This window comes from Strongylocentrotus purpuratus, unplaced genomic scaffold (assembly GCF_000002235.5).
Source record: "Strongylocentrotus purpuratus isolate Spur 01 unplaced genomic scaffold, Spur_5.0 spur5_scaffold_6, whole genome shotgun sequence".
Classification (NCBI taxonomy): Eukaryota; Metazoa; Echinodermata; class Echinoidea; order Camarodonta; family Strongylocentrotidae; genus Strongylocentrotus; species Strongylocentrotus purpuratus.
The window spans coordinates 50,222,029-50,241,766 of NW_022145612.1; the positions used below are offsets into that span (position 1 = coordinate 50,222,029).

The 19,738-nt window shown below is 37.5% G+C and overlaps 1 protein-coding gene across 1 annotated transcript in view; it reads left to right on the forward strand.

Annotated features, from left to right (window-relative positions):
• The first annotated feature begins 5,565 nt into the window (after positions 1–5,565).
• LOC581503 (dystroglycan) overlaps positions 5,566–19,738 on the forward strand; it is a 42,123-nt gene continuing 27,950 nt past the window's right edge. Inside the window, exon 1 of the mRNA XM_781496.5 lies at positions 5,566–6,087. The gene's annotated coding sequence lies outside the window, so the exon portion shown is untranslated. The remainder of the gene's footprint in view (positions 6,088–19,738) is intronic.

The window sequence follows — 19,738 nt, forward strand, 5'->3', positions numbered from 1 at the left end:
TAATGTAGGCATAAATAATTCTTCCTTGACCTTCCCTTCTTCCTTTTATTTTAAACCTTTGCTTCATATTATCATTTGCTTCATCTATCCCCTCAAATATCTTTCTCTTAATGTCTCTATCTATGCTTTCCTTGTTGTCTCTCTCTCTCTCTCTCTTTCTGTGCTTCGTAAATAATCCTCCAAAATGATCCTCATTGAATTAAACTTGAGTCTCAATGAGACTCTTTATTGAAAAATTGATACATAAATTGTACCAGTTTTAGACCAAAAGTAAGCATTGTGAAAATTTCAATTATGATATTTTAGAGGAAATTAAATGAACAAACATGTTCCTCTCTGCTTCCTGCTCTCTTCATTTGGGAACAGCATAGAATGTATCCTACATTTTCAATAGGATTCTGACTTCGTCATCGCTGTTTCTAATTAGTTGTATACTGAGACTCAAGGCCATTGTAGTTCAGTACATCATGCAGAAAATGGGGAAACTGCGATGAATAGAAGTCTAATAAACCACAACCTACATCTACAGATGTGGAGCTCTCTACCAGCATGGTTAAAATTGAGCTCTATGTTTCTTGTGTCGGTAAGAGGCAGAGCAAAAGAGCTGAAAATCGGTGTAAGCCACATATAATAGAACTCCAGATGAACTTGTGGTAGCTTGAGCATGACAAAACACAGATTAATTTTATATTTCAAGAGGTCTGCCTTTTGACGGTGCCTTAGAAGGTAGAATAATTTGGCGGTGAAAAGTCGGTCATTATTTTTTTGCCTTAGAAGTCATTGATGGCACAGCTTTAAATATGAATGAATCGGAATACAGACTCCATGCTGTGTGTCCCTCAATCCTGAAATAACAAGATGATACCAAGACAGAGAGATACACTCCCATGAATGGGAATATCCTCCTCATGTTCCCACGCATATCTTACCTTGGAATTGAATGTATGAAATTCGATAAGAGTATGACATTCGATATTACAATATAATTTGTCTTTACTTTGTTCTTTTGCCAAGTAAGGAAACAGTCTGTTATTCCTGATAGCATTGCTTCAACTTCAAGGTTCCATTATGATCGGGATGATATCATTGAGTCCTTTTAGAATGGTTTCATTTGTGTGTGTGATGCTAGGTGTTGGGGGGGGGGGGTTGTACTAGGAAGATTGTTGTCATGTGATGGGGATAGGATAAGTACCATTAACTCTTGATTTCTGCTCGTTATTTTCTCAAGTCCCAGCAGGCTATTATCACTGATTACTCCAATACAGACAGGCAGTGTCTTCTTACCATGATATCAAGATAGGAGAGCACAAAATGGTGAGATCATTCCAAGGACCTCAAGTTGTTTTCAAATATAATACTGCTCGTGATCAGTCTTTACAAGCAAGAGGAAAATTGATATGAAGAAATGTTTCAACAAAAACATATGATGAGCATATAGCGAGAAGGGCGCTCATACTGAATACAGTTTGAATAAATAAACATGGTATAAAGTAACTCGCTGAGGAAAGAATCGCATCATTCTGTTCCATCTTCATTCTTAACTAATCAGGTTGAATTGATGCTGATTGAGTTCTTGTGCAAAATGATGCTTAAACCTCTGTTTGTATCTGCGATGCTTTTTTATACAGCATACTACTATACAACTTCAAGCAAGGAAATGTAGGTCTCTTGTACAGCTATGGAGTTATGGTAAGGATTATTACGTTATTTCCCATATTCTGGGGGGGGGGGGGGGGGGGGGGGGGGAGAGGGTAAATAAATGGGTATATGGTTAAACTGTATTGTCTGTCCAACATGTGGTAAACTTACCACAATTCAAAGTCTACTGATATTTGTCAGCCTTTGAGGCCTCTTCTAAAGTAATCCAAATTTGCAAAAATAGCAATTTGAATTATAAATCGATGAAAGACAAGTCAATAATTCATCCATGAATATTCAAACCCTTCAGGCTATTTTGCCTGACCATTTGTCGATACCAAATGAATCTGCCTCAATACATGAGAGACTTTTTGTGTGTATAATGCATGAGATAATCACAAGAAACATCCTTGACCAGTGACCAGTGCATATACATGTATATGATTGTACAGAGTGACTGGAATAAGTAGTTTTTACTGTTGGCACTATAGGGTCAAGTAGGGAGACATAAAATGACCAAGATCAATATATACCATGGCCATGAGTGAAATTCGATGTGAGCGGGATTGTTTATAGCTTAGATCAATGTAGGAAGATGAAATAGAGAATATACCAAACATCTGTTCCAGGATGCCTTCTCTAGTTATTATGAATACACTTTTGTAAATCACTGTCATAAATGATATAGACAGTTGGCAACATCTGTGGGGTCGTAAAGGTGACATAACTTGAGGCAACCGATCTCCTTCTGTACCTTGGCAATCAGTACAAACAGAAACTAGACATGGTAAGACCATGTATCATCGTGGTATGATGACAGAGTTGGAGAAAGGAAGTCAGAAAAAGCACAAGAAGCCCTAGTTTCTTTCATTATTTAGGCCGTTGGTGTTCTAAATAGAACAGAGCTTTGATAAGAAGAAGCTTTCTAAATTGAGAGTAGAATAATACCGGTAAGAGTTATCATGGAGTCTTTCAATATTGAATTGGGTTCCTTGTGCATTGGGTGAATCAACTGGTTCCCTTGCAGATAGTCTACATCTTAAAACCTTTTAAAGTTGTGTGAGTTACTTTGAAAGCCAAAACTTATTATGAAAGTATTATATAATTTCAGTTGGCTTAAACAGCAATCATGTGTCCATCTTAGACAATATATGTCATCAGACCCAAATATCTAGAAGATAGCAGCAACAATTTATGTATCTTGAGAAAAAAAAAGTTTTTCTTTCATAGTTGGGTGAACTTGAAAATAGGGTTATCCCTTCAATTTGATTTGGTCTTTTAATGATGGTTGCAACTTGCCAAAGGATAACCAAGACAAGCACACACTATCTTTATAAAAAGGGAACTGAAAATTATGAAATAGATTGGATATAGTAAGGCTGATGGTGTAGACTGTGTTTATTTTGGGGTAGACAAATTTATTCCTTTTATGTTTGACCAAAGAAGTATCTCTATGGTTTGACAGCGCATTCAAGAAGTCAAATCTTGAGTGCTTCTCTCTTTCTTTGTAACTGAAAGGCATTTGTGCTAAATGTAGTCTCTATGGAGCTCCCATCACCAGCACTTAAAATGTTTTATTTTGTACCAAAGAACAGCCACGGAATGCCAGAAGAAAGGGACATTACCTATTTGCATGTTTGCTAGTGTCGTGGAACACAAAAAGAAGTTGTAAAATCTTTGTGGTTTACTTTCAAACACCACTTGATTCAATAAAATGTATAGATGGTCAATAGAGGAAGAATTTAAAGGTACAAGTCACCATTAGTTGTAAATAGTAAATGAATGAATAGAAAGAGTAATATATGTATAAATCTTGATCGACTTGAAGAATTTTTGCCCTGCATTCTTTGGGCTAAGTCAAGGAATATGAACACAAAGATATAATACTAACCTGTGCATGGAACCCTTTACATATAGAGCATAATTAATTTGTTTTTTTGGGGTGTTTCGTTCCCTTTAAGAATTTCAAAAATATCTTTCTTCTCTCCTCGATGACTGTGTAAACAGGACTATCCAACCAAATAAAGTTACAGGTCTATGGCCCCATAAATGCATTGATTTTTACAAATTTTCCCACCCAATCTGTCAACCTGTATTCCTATCTGTTCAAAACTTATTGTCTTCTTTCAAGTTGCTACAATCAAACGCCTTATCATCCTGTCATCCATTGTTCCAACTCCCGCCTGTTCACAGGTGCGTTGAGGATTAAATACATAATGATCAATAGCTTGGAATAGTTGGTTATTAAAACGTGGGCTTGTAAGTTTGTTCTCATTAAGCGGCGGAAAAGCGTTGATCCAGAGCGTGCACATGAAAGCATTCCAACGTGGGATGTCATGAGATCAAATAGGAATCGAGATAGCAAGTGACATGGATCTGATTTATCACAATGGAGTCATTTATCCGCATTATGGACATGCAAATATGTAATGATCATGAGGCTGGGAAATTTAGGTAATTATTTCCTACTTTTCTTTAGAAGTAAAATTGTTGATAAAACGTTCAATATGCTTTCTAGGGGGTGAGAGAAATTTAAACAAAACAATAGCATTGCAACAAAATTGTTCTTTCTGAATGTAAAGATGATATCTATTCTGCTTTATAGGAATGTTATGATTGTGTAAACATTGTGGTATTTGTTAAGCCTTGGGTCCATGTGAATAACTGCACTATGGTCATGGTTACATGTAATAGGGAAGGAACTCATGTTAATCACAGTATATGCAAAACAGTCTGAATTTAATTTTGCATTACATTGTACAGGATTTTAAGTTCATCCTATATCCACTTTAATGTACCCAAAGTCCTGTTTCTTCTAGATTCATCCAACAATAGTCAGGTATTTTAGAGGCGAAGATTGTACTTTGAAAGAGCTTAAATAGGGTATTGACTAATCTGTCCCTTATTAATCCCCTTGACCTATTTTGAGTTGCTCATTTATGGAGAATGCATTTCCTGTCTATTCTGTCTTTTGTTTGAGATGTTCTATAATCTGTTTGGACTGGTCTTTTGGTCTTGAGTGGAATAGGTCCTGTTCCTCACATGATGAGGAGTGAGGTTCGAGTGAGGTTCAAGTGAGATCTTGAGACAACACTGCATCCTGTTCAAAGGAGATTACTTTTCCCCAGCCTTTTGTGTAGTCCCATACCATGTATCCCCATGTCCTTACATTAGACCACACATGTATCCACAGTCACATTATTATCAGCCTAACCTTTCTAACCAGCATGCATTGAAAGTGCGGAAGGAGGCACTTTCCATTAACATTTCAGCTTGATTTAAAGTGGATATTGATTAACTGGTGATGTTTTTCATAGAATGTTGTCTGTCTAAATGCCACCCTCTCTGAAACTTTTACATGACATCGATTTAACAACATGTAGGCCTATAGTGTGGGCAACTTCAATATTTATGGCTTGACTGTTTGGGTATCTGTTGGTTTTGATGACAATAAGGTATCGAGTTATCACGTTAGTCTCCACAAGATGTTTTATAAACCCTGGTAACACCTTGATATACCAGGAGATGTTGGCTACAAGCTCTTGTTGCACTCAAATGTGAAAACTTATATTACTCATCCGTGTTACACTTGATTATTACTTGAAGAGCTAATGTTGTAAACACTTCATTTGTATGCCACCAAAATCAAGGACATTTGCCCTAAATGTAAATGCAGGTACTGGTAGTCTGAAAAAAGAAAAAGTAAAGATCGAAAGATAAAGGCCTAATAATGCATTGATTTCTATTTTCTTTGTAGGTTACTACTGCTCTACTTCTGCCATACAGGTGCTTTTATCCCACATATATACCAAGCCCCACCCCTCCTACTCTCCCCTGCCCCCATAATACCACTCATGCAATCCATCAGCCAATACCCCTCCAGATAAGAGAGAGAGATAGAGCGAGAGAGAGCAGGGTCACACATACCTGCCATGCAGTAAAGCATAGAGGGGTTTGTGTGTGTCGAGTCGATCAAGCCAGCCGTGTGCATGCATTCCCATTCATTTGTGGTTTAGAGACGGGGGACGAGTGTGTAGGTACCAAGCTAGGCTCTCTCTCATAACCCAATGTAAACTCACATCTTTCTCCTCACTCATTCTCATTCGGAGTGGAGTGGAGTCGAGTTGATTTGCGCTTGTTATTTGCGGGATTTGCAATTGTACATTCCCATTCACGCTCATTTTCGGAGGATACTTGTATGTCAGGAATATCATCAGGAACCTGAAGGTTGTCCGAGGCTATCTCTGCAGTGGCAGATTTGGTTGAGGGAAGGTTCATCCATCTAGAAAATGAGAATAGCATTATCACCACTGTACTGCAGCATCTGATGTGACAGCAACAAGCATAGACTGATTCCTGAGCGGAGGTTGACTTGCAATCAAAGGATAGTTACATGTGGATTACGTTTTACCTGATTTCAGGTTGGTGCTGAATGAAGCAGAGTGCAACGTGAGTATTGCTGGTATTCCTCAGTTTCAGATGGAGAATGTTATCAATCATTATGATTTATGAATAGATGATCAATTAATCAGTGGAATGAATCTGCCATTGCCATGGAAGCATGGCATGTACCATCATCTCTGATATCTTCCATTATTCATGGTCTTCCTGGAGGTCTCACAGCCCGGTACTGTAACTTGAATCCTGGCTTTCGTTTCCTCTTTTCAACCCTCATTCCCAACATGGTACCGGTCTTCATAATTTATTAATGGAAGCCACTGGTATCATCCGGTCTATTGAGACTCAGAAGGGCTTTAACTGCATGTAAGACGATATGAGTTCATGCCCTTTTGGCCCTCACTGTCCCAGCAGATGATAAGATATGATTGATGTGTGTCTATTGCATGTGGCCATCTGGTATTACATGAGTTAACACGGTCCTTCAGAGTTCAGTGGTTTTTATATAGAAAGCTGGTAATATATAGATCTGTATTTTTTATAATGCAGGTATGCACAGCCACAAATGCTAGTCAATGGGGATGGGCAGAAAGCCAGAAAGAAAAAAATATAAATAGCGTGGGTTGGGTTGGAAGGGGTTGGAAAAAGAGAGGTATTGTATTCTCAGTGTCCATTTCAGCATATCAAGTGTGTAGAATATGATTATGAATTGCCAGAGGTGTTGGTGAGAACAGAAGAGAGAAGATCAATCAGAGAGTGATGTGTTGTTCCTTGAAGTTGGCTTTGCATGAAAATTGAAGGAATATTTCAAATGTTTAATCATTGCATGCACCTAAAACTAATTGATGTGTCACTGATTTGTATATAATATTTTTTTTAAATAGCAAGATTTATAGGCATGATAAAACTAGAAAAATTAATGTATATTGGAAATTGCTTATTATGTACATTTACATGTTAGCTTTTGAACATGAATTAGAATTTCATATGTTCAAATCATCAAACTTCTGTTTGATCTGGGAGTTTTAAAGAGATGTAAATCCTGGACAAATCAATACTGCTCCTTCCTGTCTGGACTGCAGGTAGTAGTATAATTACTTTTTTCAAACCTTAATCTCTTAAATGATTGTCATGTTCTTGTTAACTTCATCCAAGGCAACCCTTAACTCAAGTGTCATTGTTAAGAGAATACTCTTAAAATGGGAAGCTTCTGCTTCTACCATGGTTGTGTGGGTCACTAAAGAATGCCAGTAGTCAATGTGGATTAGGATGACAATAAACTTAGTCCCATTTAATCATGCTTAATCAAGCATACAATCGGAACAATATATCAAAAAGGGGGAGGGGGCTGTCATGGTTTATAGACCATGAACCTACATGGTTAGACAGTTTTTTTTTAATTCAATGATCCTTCCTTGGCTTGGGAGCCGACACTTTGTGATGTGGAAGAGTCTAGAGGCTGGTACAGCTGGGTTTTCTCACCAATTCCTGGGGCAGCATCTTGACCAATTAATTCCAAGCTGTGAAACTAATGCATGATAATGACTTTAAACAAAATAATTCATTTTGATAAGAGACCTACTTTTTTGCATCATGTTATTAAAGAGGCTGATGGGTAATTAATGGCATTTTAAGTTCATTGTGTTCTAGCAATCTAAGGATTACAGATAGGAGGCCTGTAGCAAAGGAAAAAAAGAGATTAAAATGATACAGAAGAGGATCTGAACTGTTTAGGTAAATTTGTGTTTTTTAATCAGAATTAATTGGATTATTGAAGCTTTTCTGATTATAAGTAACCCAGTTCAAGTACAGTCAGTGTTCTATAAGCACTGAATAATCAATTCAAGCCAAAATTATTTCTGTTCACTTTTTCAATGTAGGGTAAATTTTTACTCTTGATTTTGTGATAACAATGACCATCAGTATTGTGAAGACTCAAAAGTGAAACTCCATGCTCTTGTGGGCATTTTTTTTATAGGTGAATCTGTCATTGATTTCATCAATAATTTGGGTTACCCAATTTCCTTAACCCTCTTTGGATTCTCGTTGAAATTCAACATTTAATGTGATTTCAGTTTGGCTTTGTTTCATCTGCATTGTCCCGTTTCAATCAACAATCATCGTTATTCATCTGCATTCTCATCCCAACAGTATAAGAATTCAATGACTAACGGTTGATAAAGTGAAACCTAACACTCTCTCCACTGCTGTTATTCACCCATTTCTATACGCAATAATGAGTCATGGCACATAACACTTGATACTACACCGTCCGCTCGTCAGAACCCATGCTGGGACATGGCTACCACAACCTTTAACACCGAACGAAATGAGATAATTCCTCAGAAATAACTTCAACTTGCCGTGGGCTTTTCCACCAAATATCACTCGTTAGTCATTACCCTCCCCCTGCCTTCATGATACAACATCCTCATACATCTTCTTGGTGACAGTGTCGGGTGCTATCAGGAAAGAAAGAATTGAGAACTAGGAATTATTTGAGAAAACAGTAGATAAGGTGCAGTGTACTATGTTGAAATCTACCAGAATTTTGAAATTGACTTTGGTTTGACCTCTGAAGAAACCATAAAATGACCTCAGAAGGCAAGCAGCATTCCACAGCTTTGGTGCAGACATGTCTTGTGGTTTTTTTCAAGCATTTACATTATGGATTTAGGGTCATGGAGGTTTCATGCACCTCCCCCACACACACACACCTCTTTCTCCTCTTGAGTCCATTCTCGCTCACAGTGCTCCTTTGAAGCTGCGTTAAATCTCATGCTAGGGCATAATCAAGAAAGGATGACATTCACATGTCAATGTTGCTTCATCCTCTCATCCTTCTCCTCATCTTCCAGTGATGCAGTCCCTCCCAGTTGACCTCCCATCATTTCCCTCCATAATGGAGGGATGGATGATTCATACTGGAGTCCATGGAGAGTAAATTGTTTTCTTCTAAACCTCAGCTGGGTTTATACAGTATGCCTGTATATAACTCGGGTCACTAGCCCAGTAGCTGCAATTATTTACGACGTCTTTCATTCTGGTTGACTTTCATTTTCATATTTTCCAACCTCAAGGTTAGGTTAAAGCTAAAGACCAGTTGTGGTCATGTGATTGCATTGTGAAAGAAACGTTGTGAAATCGATCAGAAAAGGTTGATCATCTAGCATAGATGTACTGCAAGGTTCTGGAATCATCAAAATGATCGGAAATTTGGCCAAGTCTTCATAAAGTTAGAAGCACTGTACACAGAAAGATGTATATGGGACTACACACACGTGCGCGACACGTGCATTTGATATCTCTCAACAGGCAAGAGATACACTAATTTACCAAATATATCAATTAGTAGGCGGTTTCCCGTCAAAATTTGTATCATCATGTAATATTCAAAACATATTCTTTCACATGATTGGTAGTAAGAGCTTCCATTTCATTTTTTGAAATTATGGCGTTTCCAATACTGGTCTTTACCTTTAATACACAGTAAATGGATTTTGATTATGATATTTTATAAGGGCTGGTTTTGTTGACTATGGCAATACAGAATTTACAACAATGCAGTAACCTTGCTGTGGAGCTGGCCAGTTTCGCAGTTATGGACTATATATAAAATTGTCAAGGTTATAAGTTTTCTTTCTTGGGACGTTATCACACTCATGTACATGTACTTCATTCCTTACTGTAGAATCATGACATCATAGTAATTTTAAGTGGTATAGAATAATTTCTGTAGATACACATACCAATAATAGTGCATAAAATATACATGTACTCTATACTCTTATCACATCAGAGAGAATGATACATAGGGCATGGTCTCAACGCTAGCATTTCATGTACACTAAACAAAGTGGTGTTTCACATTTTAGTTAATAAGCTCCGCCATTGTAATTGTCCTCCAGCTAATCACTGAAGCTTAAGTGATAGGCAAGGAAAGCTCTCACCAATATTTCCCTGTGTCACAATATGAGCTCATTGAGGCTAATTGGAAAACTACTTGCTAACAAGGTTACCATAAACCCTCAAGAACAACGAGTGACTCATCAAAGATTGTTTGTGTTGTTGTATGGCTTTGGGAGAAATTTGCATCTCATTTGCATACATGTGTACTGTTATGTCATATGACGTGAGATGACAAGTCTCCTTTCTGTCTGTATCTCAAGATGTTAGGTTTATGATAATGGGAAGAGTTTGCTACTGTATGGCAGTCATTACCAGAAGAGTTATTCAAGTCAACATTAGTATCTGAATGTTTCATCTTGGTAGAGTCTTCAAAACCCAAGGTTTGACTGGGATAGATCCAGTACAGCCGTTGCTGAGAATGAATGATATATTTAGGCGAAGATGAAAATGATGATATTTTAAATACTATGATGAATGAAATAATGACACAAGCTGATTTCTTTTCGACCGAGGCAAAATCCACAGAAAATATTTAGTTTTAAAAGGTTATTTACAGATCTCTGGAAGAGAATATATCATGGCAGGTCATAGTCAAGTATGGTCTTAGAGGGTCATATATTTCAAATTAGGCCTGAGTCATGTCGGGATTTTCATAAACCGGGTCCCGACGGCCTTGCACCGGTCGGGACCCGGTGTCCCGAAATCAGTTCGCAGGATTTGTCTCTTGCCTCTATAAAAAGCGCATATCATCAGTATGTCCCTTAAAAGTGACATTTTTATCAGTCAAATAAATCAACACATGCATACCTCGGCACAGATTGGTATATTCTTCCATTTGACATTATATTCATCCATGATTGGCGATGTTTAGTGCCATTATCGTGCCTCTAAAAGTAAAAAAACTCGAGCAAAAATATAAAGACTACAATCGAGCCGCCATTTTGATTTATGCAGGTTGAATAAATCTGGTCAAAAAATATGAATGTTAGAATAATAAAACGGCTTTCTAAAAAATTCTTCTGTACAATATACCGATCATATAATATTTTAAAGACAAAAATAAATATTTATCTCTTATTTTAAACATCGCATGCTTTTTTTAAAAAGCTGAAAATTACTTGGTAATCACAAGAAGTTTCGATACGAATAGCTGTTGCAAGGCAAGTTCAGACTAGTCTCGGAAAAATGCGCAGTGCTCCTCGTTATCTGTAATGCGTGCCAGAACGAACCCAAACAAAGACGTGATTGTAACGAGAAAAAAAATCATTAAAAACTACGAGAGTACAATTGGAAAGATATACTGCTCAAAATTACCATAATCAGATACATAACTTGGACAAAGAATTCAATAATCGCCCAAGAAATGCCACAGAAATTGTGATAATCGAGGAGTAACTGGGTACATTTTTATCGCAAGGGGCCTGCTGCGAATCCTTTGTTATACTGCTTTTTACCGTAGAGGGCGGTATTCGCCTCGTGTTCAATTTAAACACGTTAGATATATTGCAGCAGGCCCTTCCGATAATGATTGTACCTATAGTAACTCATTAAATATCACTATTTATGTGGCTTTTCTTGGACAACTATTGTATTCTTCCTCCAAGTTATGTATCTGCTTACGATAATTTTGAGTAGTTGTCTTTCCAATTGTGCTCTCGTAGTTTTTAATGATTTTTTTCTCGTTACGATCACGTCTTTGTTTGGGTTCGTTCTGGCACGCATTATAGCTAACAAGGAGCACTGCGCATATTTCCGAGACTAGTCTGAACTTGCATTGCAACAGCTATCCGTATCGAAACTTCTTGTGATTACCAAGTCATTTTCAGCTTTTAAAAGAAGCATGCGGTGTTCAAAATCAAAGAAAAAAATATATATTTTGTCTTTTAAAAATTATTCGATCGGTATGTTGTAAAGAAGTACTTTTTAGAAAGTCGTTTTATTATTCAAACATTAATGTTTCTTTCAACCTGATTTATTAATTCTGCCGAGAGACCCGGCCAGTACAGTAGCTAGCTAGCAGCTGGCAACAACAACCCCATGGGGCGAACTGCTTTGCAACCCATATTTATATCAGCAGTTCGGATTGATTCTGGATGAGCTAGAATACGATTGGTAACAATTAAATACTTAAGTTTTAGGGTGGATTGATTTTTAGTGGTGTGCAAAACTGCAATTTCTTACATATTTCATTATTTTTTTCGGAGCGCCGGTTCTCAAAAAACGAAACCGGGACCCGACGGCAACGGTCGGGTCCCGGTGTGATCGACCGTACCGACTCAAGCCTATTTCAAATCAGTGTGTTTCTTTTCGGTTCAATACTATCTTGACTCGAGAGTGACATTCCATGAAACTAACTTTTGTCATGCCATATTAGGGGTGTCGCGTTGATTAGCTTAGCCATTTTATGCACGGCTCAACTCTGAGCTACCCACGTCGGCGGTAGAAAGATGGAGAGCATTAGCTATGTTGATTGTGCATGTGATGCATGACCCGCATCCATTATAAGAGGTTGCTTATTGCCTCGCCAATTCATAATTTGGTGGGGCTCCCTCTCTCTATCTCTCTCTCTCTTTCCCTCTCGTCGATATATTTGTTAATCAGGTCCTTTTGTTTGTGTTACTAGCTGCAGCTTAGCTTGATGAATATGAAGCTGGGTAGGAAATGAAATCAATTATGTGTGGAGAAAAGAGACGTTCTGTTTTTCTTAGTTGTTTATTTTTCGAATACTCTGCTGCTATAGAAATACATCCTTTTGTCCTTTGTTGCCGTGTTGACTGGTGCATTTTGCAATTAATATGCAATTACATTGCTTTTGTGAATCATCTTGGATTAAATATATTCTTGAATAAAATATGATTGATCCAATTTCCAAGATAATTGCAAAAATTTCTGTGCTGTACAAATAATTGTTTGAGGCAAAACAGAAAGTGGCAGTGCTTGGTAATTTGAATTGTGAGAATTTTGCAAGAAGTCTGACAAGAATTGCTAATTTCACAGTAATTTGGATTTAAAAAGCAATTAATGTAGAGTCTACTGTTTCATCGTAAACATGAAATTAGTACTGTACTCTTCTGAAGTTCTGAAACATGGATATCTTTTCTGTATTTAAAAAAAGGGAAATTATTTGATGGAACTTTGTGCTCCTGGAAGCGATATTGATAATTAGAAATCCTGTTTTCCTCCTTCTGCACCTGCACAATTACAAGGTATTCTTGAACCTAATGATAACCGTGATCTTGCAACTACATCATGCTTTTCCCCAGCTAAAAGGGTAAAGTAATATTGAATAGTCCCAGGCTTGCATTATTGTGTAGCCTTGACTCAGAAATGGATTGATTTTTGTTAGTGTTGTAACAGTGCTGCGGGCTGAGCGTTCGTATTTCCATCGACCTGTTCCCGCATGCGGCCAACACGTAGCTAGGGGGCACACCTTACAATGAAGTGGAGTTACTGTTTCCTTTGCTTTTGAAACTTAAAAATGCACTTCTTTCTTTCATTTTCTCTCCTTTCTTCGCCTGTCTTGGCAGATTTGAAATAAGTGTGCTTCAAAAATTCCATTTCTGAAAGCATTGCTGATTCACTTGTCAAATGTGGGAACCACCCTTTAGAAGACTGACATGGTTCTAATCCTATCGATTCATATTGCAAAACACTTTGGTTTGCTAAATTGTAGACATTAAAGCATCTTGGAAATCCAATTCCTGGTAAATTTTATATAATTGTAACAAAATTATGATTTAAAAAAAAAAGAAGTCATAACTTGAGGCTTGAGGCAAATACCAAATAAGTGTTAATTTCCTTGAAGTATATTGTACCGGTATATGACAAGAACTGGATATTGTAAAATGGGTTAAAACCTTTAAGTATTCTGAGAAAGTATTAACCATCAGTCGTAGGATCACTTTGCTGGACCTCTTGTTGCTATGGTCTTCTCTTCTCTTCAAAGAGTCTTCTTGTCGCTGGTAATGATTATCTTAGGAGATACCTTGAGTATTCTGAGAAAGTATTAACCATCAGTCGTAGGATCATTTCTTGCATGTCTTCACATTTCGATATCTTTCCATAGAACAGGATTTCATTCTCATTGATCACTTTGCTGGGCCTCTCGTTGCTATGGTCTTCTCTTCTCTTTATAAAGTCTTCTCGTCTCCGGTAATGATTATCTTAGGAGATACCTTGAGTGAGTGAGTGAGGCCATGGTCCCATCCTAGGTAACCTCTTGACTCTCATCCCTTCCATTAGACGAAAGAGATGGGTAAGATATGTAGTCTAGGGACTCCAGACCTTTCTTTAATAATATTTATCTTGCTCTGTTTGTTCATTTAAGCCTCGATCACAAATGTCATTACGAACGCCGTACAAATGATTTTCAGACAATGGAAATTCGGGAAGACAATGGAAATTCGGGAAGACAATGGAAAAACAGATTCGTACGAAGATATCGTTTGTACGAACTACGAACCATTGTGACTGTAGCATTAGGTGAAAGAGATGTGTAAGGTGTAGTCTCTTGATTACAGACTTTTTGTTTTGTTACTTGCTGTCTCATGAGAAAAAAAAACCCAGAATAATCAAGCACTGATGGTTTCTTATGGGTTTTCTTAGTAGTGTAATTGGCAGCCCCCAAAATGATTGTTTTGTTTGGCTGTGTTAATGGGAGAGATAGAGAGAGAGAGGGAGCACTTCCGAATCGCTTGTTTGCATGCTTCATTGTAGTAAAATAATTGACTTTGATTGCTACCCTATTAGTATTACATGAACAAATAGATTGTGCCATGAGGAGGATAAAATTTAGCAATTAACTGTTAAAAAGGTGACGCTGGTAACAAATTCCATCCATGAAATATAAACATTGGGGAAAAAAGTGTCAAATACAGGAGCAGCATGTGGAAACAACTCAAGTGTAAAACAGAAACTATTTTCCAGCTCATTAAAATGATTCAAGGATGAAATAATTGACTTTGATTGCTACTATATTACATGAGCAAATAGATTGTGACATGACCTAGTTTACTCTCACATGACATTGACAATGAGCGTATGTTGAAAACAACCTTTTTCTGAACATTAAAACTGAGAAATCTGGTTTAGGTATTCTCTCGTTTGGAGAAGCATTTTTAAACATTATTTCTAGTGCCTTTCTCTATGTCAACATCAGCCAAAGTTCAAATTTCATTGATGTAATGTTTTTGTACGAAAAAGAGCATTTTTTTTCAATTCATAAAAGTTCACGAATTGCAAAATTGGATGTAATAGAAGTATAGAACACACTGCTTTAATAATAATAATAATAATGAACATTTGTATAGCGCCTTTTAAAGTCAACTTACAATTTTGTTTTCTTTATATTTTTGGGGGAAACTTTTAGCATAGAACCAAATTGTTGCTGACAAAATTCAAGTTTTCTTCCTCTCTGGAAGTGATTAAATTCATCATTAAAAAAAAATAAAGATGAGGAAAGACAGGGAGCTTGTAGTTTTATTACTTGAAGAAAAGGAAAATGATGTAATTTTTAAAGCTTGCACACATGAAATAAGTACAGTAGCAGGTTGTTGTCTGCTTTAAACATTTTGGACAAAGAGTCTTGAGAGGAAACTATGATTGGCCTGAGGTCGTAGGATGTGGGGAGCCAGACATACATCATTGGCATAAATATTTCAAAACGATGATGGATTCTAGCATGAATAAAACTAGAAATCACAAGTAACTGAGAGATGACGAGGTTTATAAACCTCCCAGTGGAACAGTCCAATTCATATCTCGTCTCTCTATGGCAGTGAAAAATAGAGGAATGGAAATGAATTAAATTAGAATAATTGGAGGATGAGTGCAGACAAAGGGTGACGATTATTGCATTGGTTTTAGGTCCCATGCCGGGATGGGGAACGAGGTTAGAAAATGAATAATGACAGGCCGAAAGCATGCAGACAAAGCAAGAATATTTTCACAATTTTTTTAAAAATCATAAGGAGATGAGGTTGGCGAGATTCCTGAAATTCATGAAGCTAGACATTGAATAGCACAATTTTTTAATTCATGAGTTGTATGATGTAAACCCAAGGGTATGCTGCTTGATATAGCTGCTTGATATTGATTTATACAAAAAATAACAGGTACCATCTGTATTTCCTCATCAAGAACCTTTATCACGTTCTTTTTCACCTAGACACTTAAATTACATAAATCTGAACCAAGAATATTAAAAAACTTTCTACACCCCCAGATTGGCAGTCTTCCATCTTTACTTGATAAAAGTGTTCCAATCGCCAGTATCACCTTTTTATGAAAGTTTATAGAAAAGCAGTGTGCATTCTTTTTTGGCTCGGTTCCAAAGATGAAAATGAGGCATGAAAGCCCTGGATTATGGACATGCTCATATTTCACTATTGACATTCATGTCATATATTCCAGTGTTGACCTTGCCTGTACACTTGTTTTGATTTTGCAGGCATTTTGATCAATCCATGATAGGAATAGGACAATGCACTATCGAATGTTCCCCCGGAACTAATTTTGGCTGGATAGTGGCAAGTTTATGATTGGAAATTGTAAGTGGGTGGTCAATAGTTCAGGTTCATATTTGTGTTTTGTGACTGTCAAGTGATACTTCGGAAAGAAAATGCGATTAGGACCATCATATATTGAAAATCCCTCTTCAGGGTTATTGCTGGCTGACCCTCTCTGTACCTCTTACCCTTAGGACGGTCCATTTCGGTCCATTTCGTAAACATCTCAAGTTGGTTGATGTGATGCCTGATGGGCCTTGGTGCCATGGATGTGGATCGTGAGTGGGATGATACTGATGATCATGATGATATAGAGATGGGTTATTAGGCCAAGATGAAGAAAGATTAGTATGGACTAATGGAGGTGAGGGGAGCGGGGAGGGGGAGTATGGAAATAGAGAAGGAGGGAGGGAGAGAGAAAGAGAGAGAAAGATAAGGGATCAATATTGATTTTTATATAAAGAGAGGAAGAAAAGAAGAGTATCAAAAGTCGGGAGAGAATGGAGTAGGAGGACGGATGATTGGGATAGAGAGAGAAAGTGGCAATAAAGACAGAAAGGGAACTGAGAGACCAGAGAGGGAAAGTGAGAGGAAAGTATTTTTATAAAAGGGAATGAAGAAGAAGAAGAGATTCAGTGAGATGGAGAGAGGAAATTTATAAGCACTAATTGGTCCAGGTGAGCCCATACATGAGATGATGAAGTATGTATTCAGAGAAAAAGGAATTTCATGGGAAACTGATAAGAGATGGTTAATTTTGCACCAGAATGGCTTGAAGATTGATTTCATGGAAAGCGAGGATGAACCTCATGAATATCATTCCCTAATCACGGATAAAGTCCTGTTCAGCATGCATATCCATTTTCCATGGACGGAAAATGCGAACTTATAGGAATACCTAAATTAAAGATATGCTGTGATGAAGGCATCAAACAGTATACTTAGTGGCTAAGAGCATGCCATGTATTTTAACCTGAAGATATTAACTTTCTATCAGTACGTGCACATTCAAGCGAGAATCCAAAACAAAATCGAAGTGAGATAAATCGCCGTCTCAGTTACCCCCAATTTGTCTCTTCGAATCTAGTTGATGATCAACCTTATATGCACACTCACTCCATCTCTTGATGTCTGACCAAAGAGCTGTAGTTGTGGCTAATGATTGCCTTTTTAGAAGATTTGGTTTCCTTGCCCAGAGAAGCATCCCATCTCGCCTCCTCTCGTTACGTCAGCAAGATGGCTGCGGTTTGGCCTTTCAAGTTGCTCGAGTGTTCCTTCGGCTTTCACATGATGATAAACGATAAAGGATATGCAATATTATTGGAAGCGAATCCAGTGAGCATCTAATGGGTATACTGACCTGTTCGCTTGGCTCTAATGGCGGCCATCTTCACACTCTCACTTGCTGGAGGCTTCACATTTTCCTTCTATTTTTGGAATTCATAAACCCATTCTTTGAGATCTTGAAAACTTTAATGCAAAGTCCTTTGATGACCACATGCTTTCTTCTCCCTCACAGAAACTTCTCCCTTACAGAAACTTACTTCTCCCTTTCAGAAACTTCCGGAGAAAAAAAAGATATGCCTAGTCAATCTGCATTTTAGCTTGATAGTATGTCACATGATATTTGATTCACATCATTATTGTTACCATCCTTACATGCACTCCATCAGCATTGCATGTAACCCGAGGGAATGTTTTTCGGATGCACATCAGGGGAGTGTTTGATCGGAGAAATGTTGATCTGTATTCAGGCCCACTCGTTTCCCTGGGTAACGGTGCTACTGCATCATCAACATCCTCCTACCCATCTTTCTTTTCTTTTTGGTGGTCTGGGGCCGCTGTTGCTGAAGAGGAGGATGATGATGAGTGAGTTGGGAAGATGGAGGAGGGGGACTTTATAATTTTATGCACACAAGCTATTTCCAAACATGTTGTTTGTCCAGTTTGCACTTACGTAGATGTTGTGCAGTGTGAAAAATATATGTGGGGGCCCCGTGAGTGATTTCGCTCTGGAAAGTTCCAAAGGGGCTCTCATATTAAAGATACTATGTCCCTTTTGCAGCCAACCTCAAATTCTGTAGAACTTTGCAGGAATCATGAATATGTCATGTATGTCCCATCTGTGAAATTTAAACGTTAGCAGTGTCCTTATATTCAAATTATGCAAGGTAACCCGTTTACTTGCTAGACTTCGCTGTCAGACACTATAGTCAGTATTGAGTGACTGACTGGCTTTTTCTTCTTCTTTGGTAATAACATACATAAAATGAGCCGTAAAGGATTTGTCTACATCAATAACCCATCGCCAAAATTAAACTGATTGAATCTTTGCGCAGCATAAAACGTACGACCATGCGGTACAATGGTCTGAAAATCAAGACTATTACTTATTGGCTCCATAGCTCCTAAGTCGATTTGACAACTAATAGTCGTTATTTTCCCACATTTTCAAGCCCCCCTTTTTTAAGGGGACTTCTAAATTAGTATTATCTTTCAAATGCCATTGGAATTTAACCTTTTAGTTTTTTGGGCTTGCAAAAGGGACATAGTACCTTTAAGGAAGAGCTCTGGTAAAATATTAAAATAATAAAGAAATATGTTATTAATCATTTAATCACTTCGAGAAATTCACACTTTGATATCTTGTTTTTATACCTGATGATGCGTTTCAATGACTAATTCATAGAAAGGATTACTATTGCATAGTTCTAGGAATCCGTAAGCCTGCGGAACAAGTTACTTGTAATCAGAGCCCATCTCATTTGATGAGGAGATACATCCTAATGTAAAATATCTTCATAAACTTGACAGGGCAAATATTGATTGATGAGAAGCTCATGATGACTTTTATCTCCCATTTCTCTTCATTCACAACTACCGGTAGTGATGGCCCATGAGAGTATATTCACAGAGATGATCAGGGGCACCAGTTCCAGTTAGAGGGTATAGAAAACAGTAAACACTAAGCGCAAATGCACTAAAGAAAAACAACACATTGTCTGTTTGATACCAGAAGCGTGTAAACTCATGAACATAAACACAGAGTTAACACAATTCTGGCTCTCAACAGACAATAAACGAATGAATGGTATGTTTCTCCTTGTAGGCCTTTGTTCTTTCAGTCTTCATTTGGACATCGATGTGCAAACATAAACAAAAAATAACGGAAAGTCATCACTTGTGAGACTTTGATAAGTATGTCCAGTCCACTTGCTCAAAGCAATTTTTAAATCTGCATCTTGACATTAAATGAACGCATAGAATCTGTCATTTAATTGCTTCCT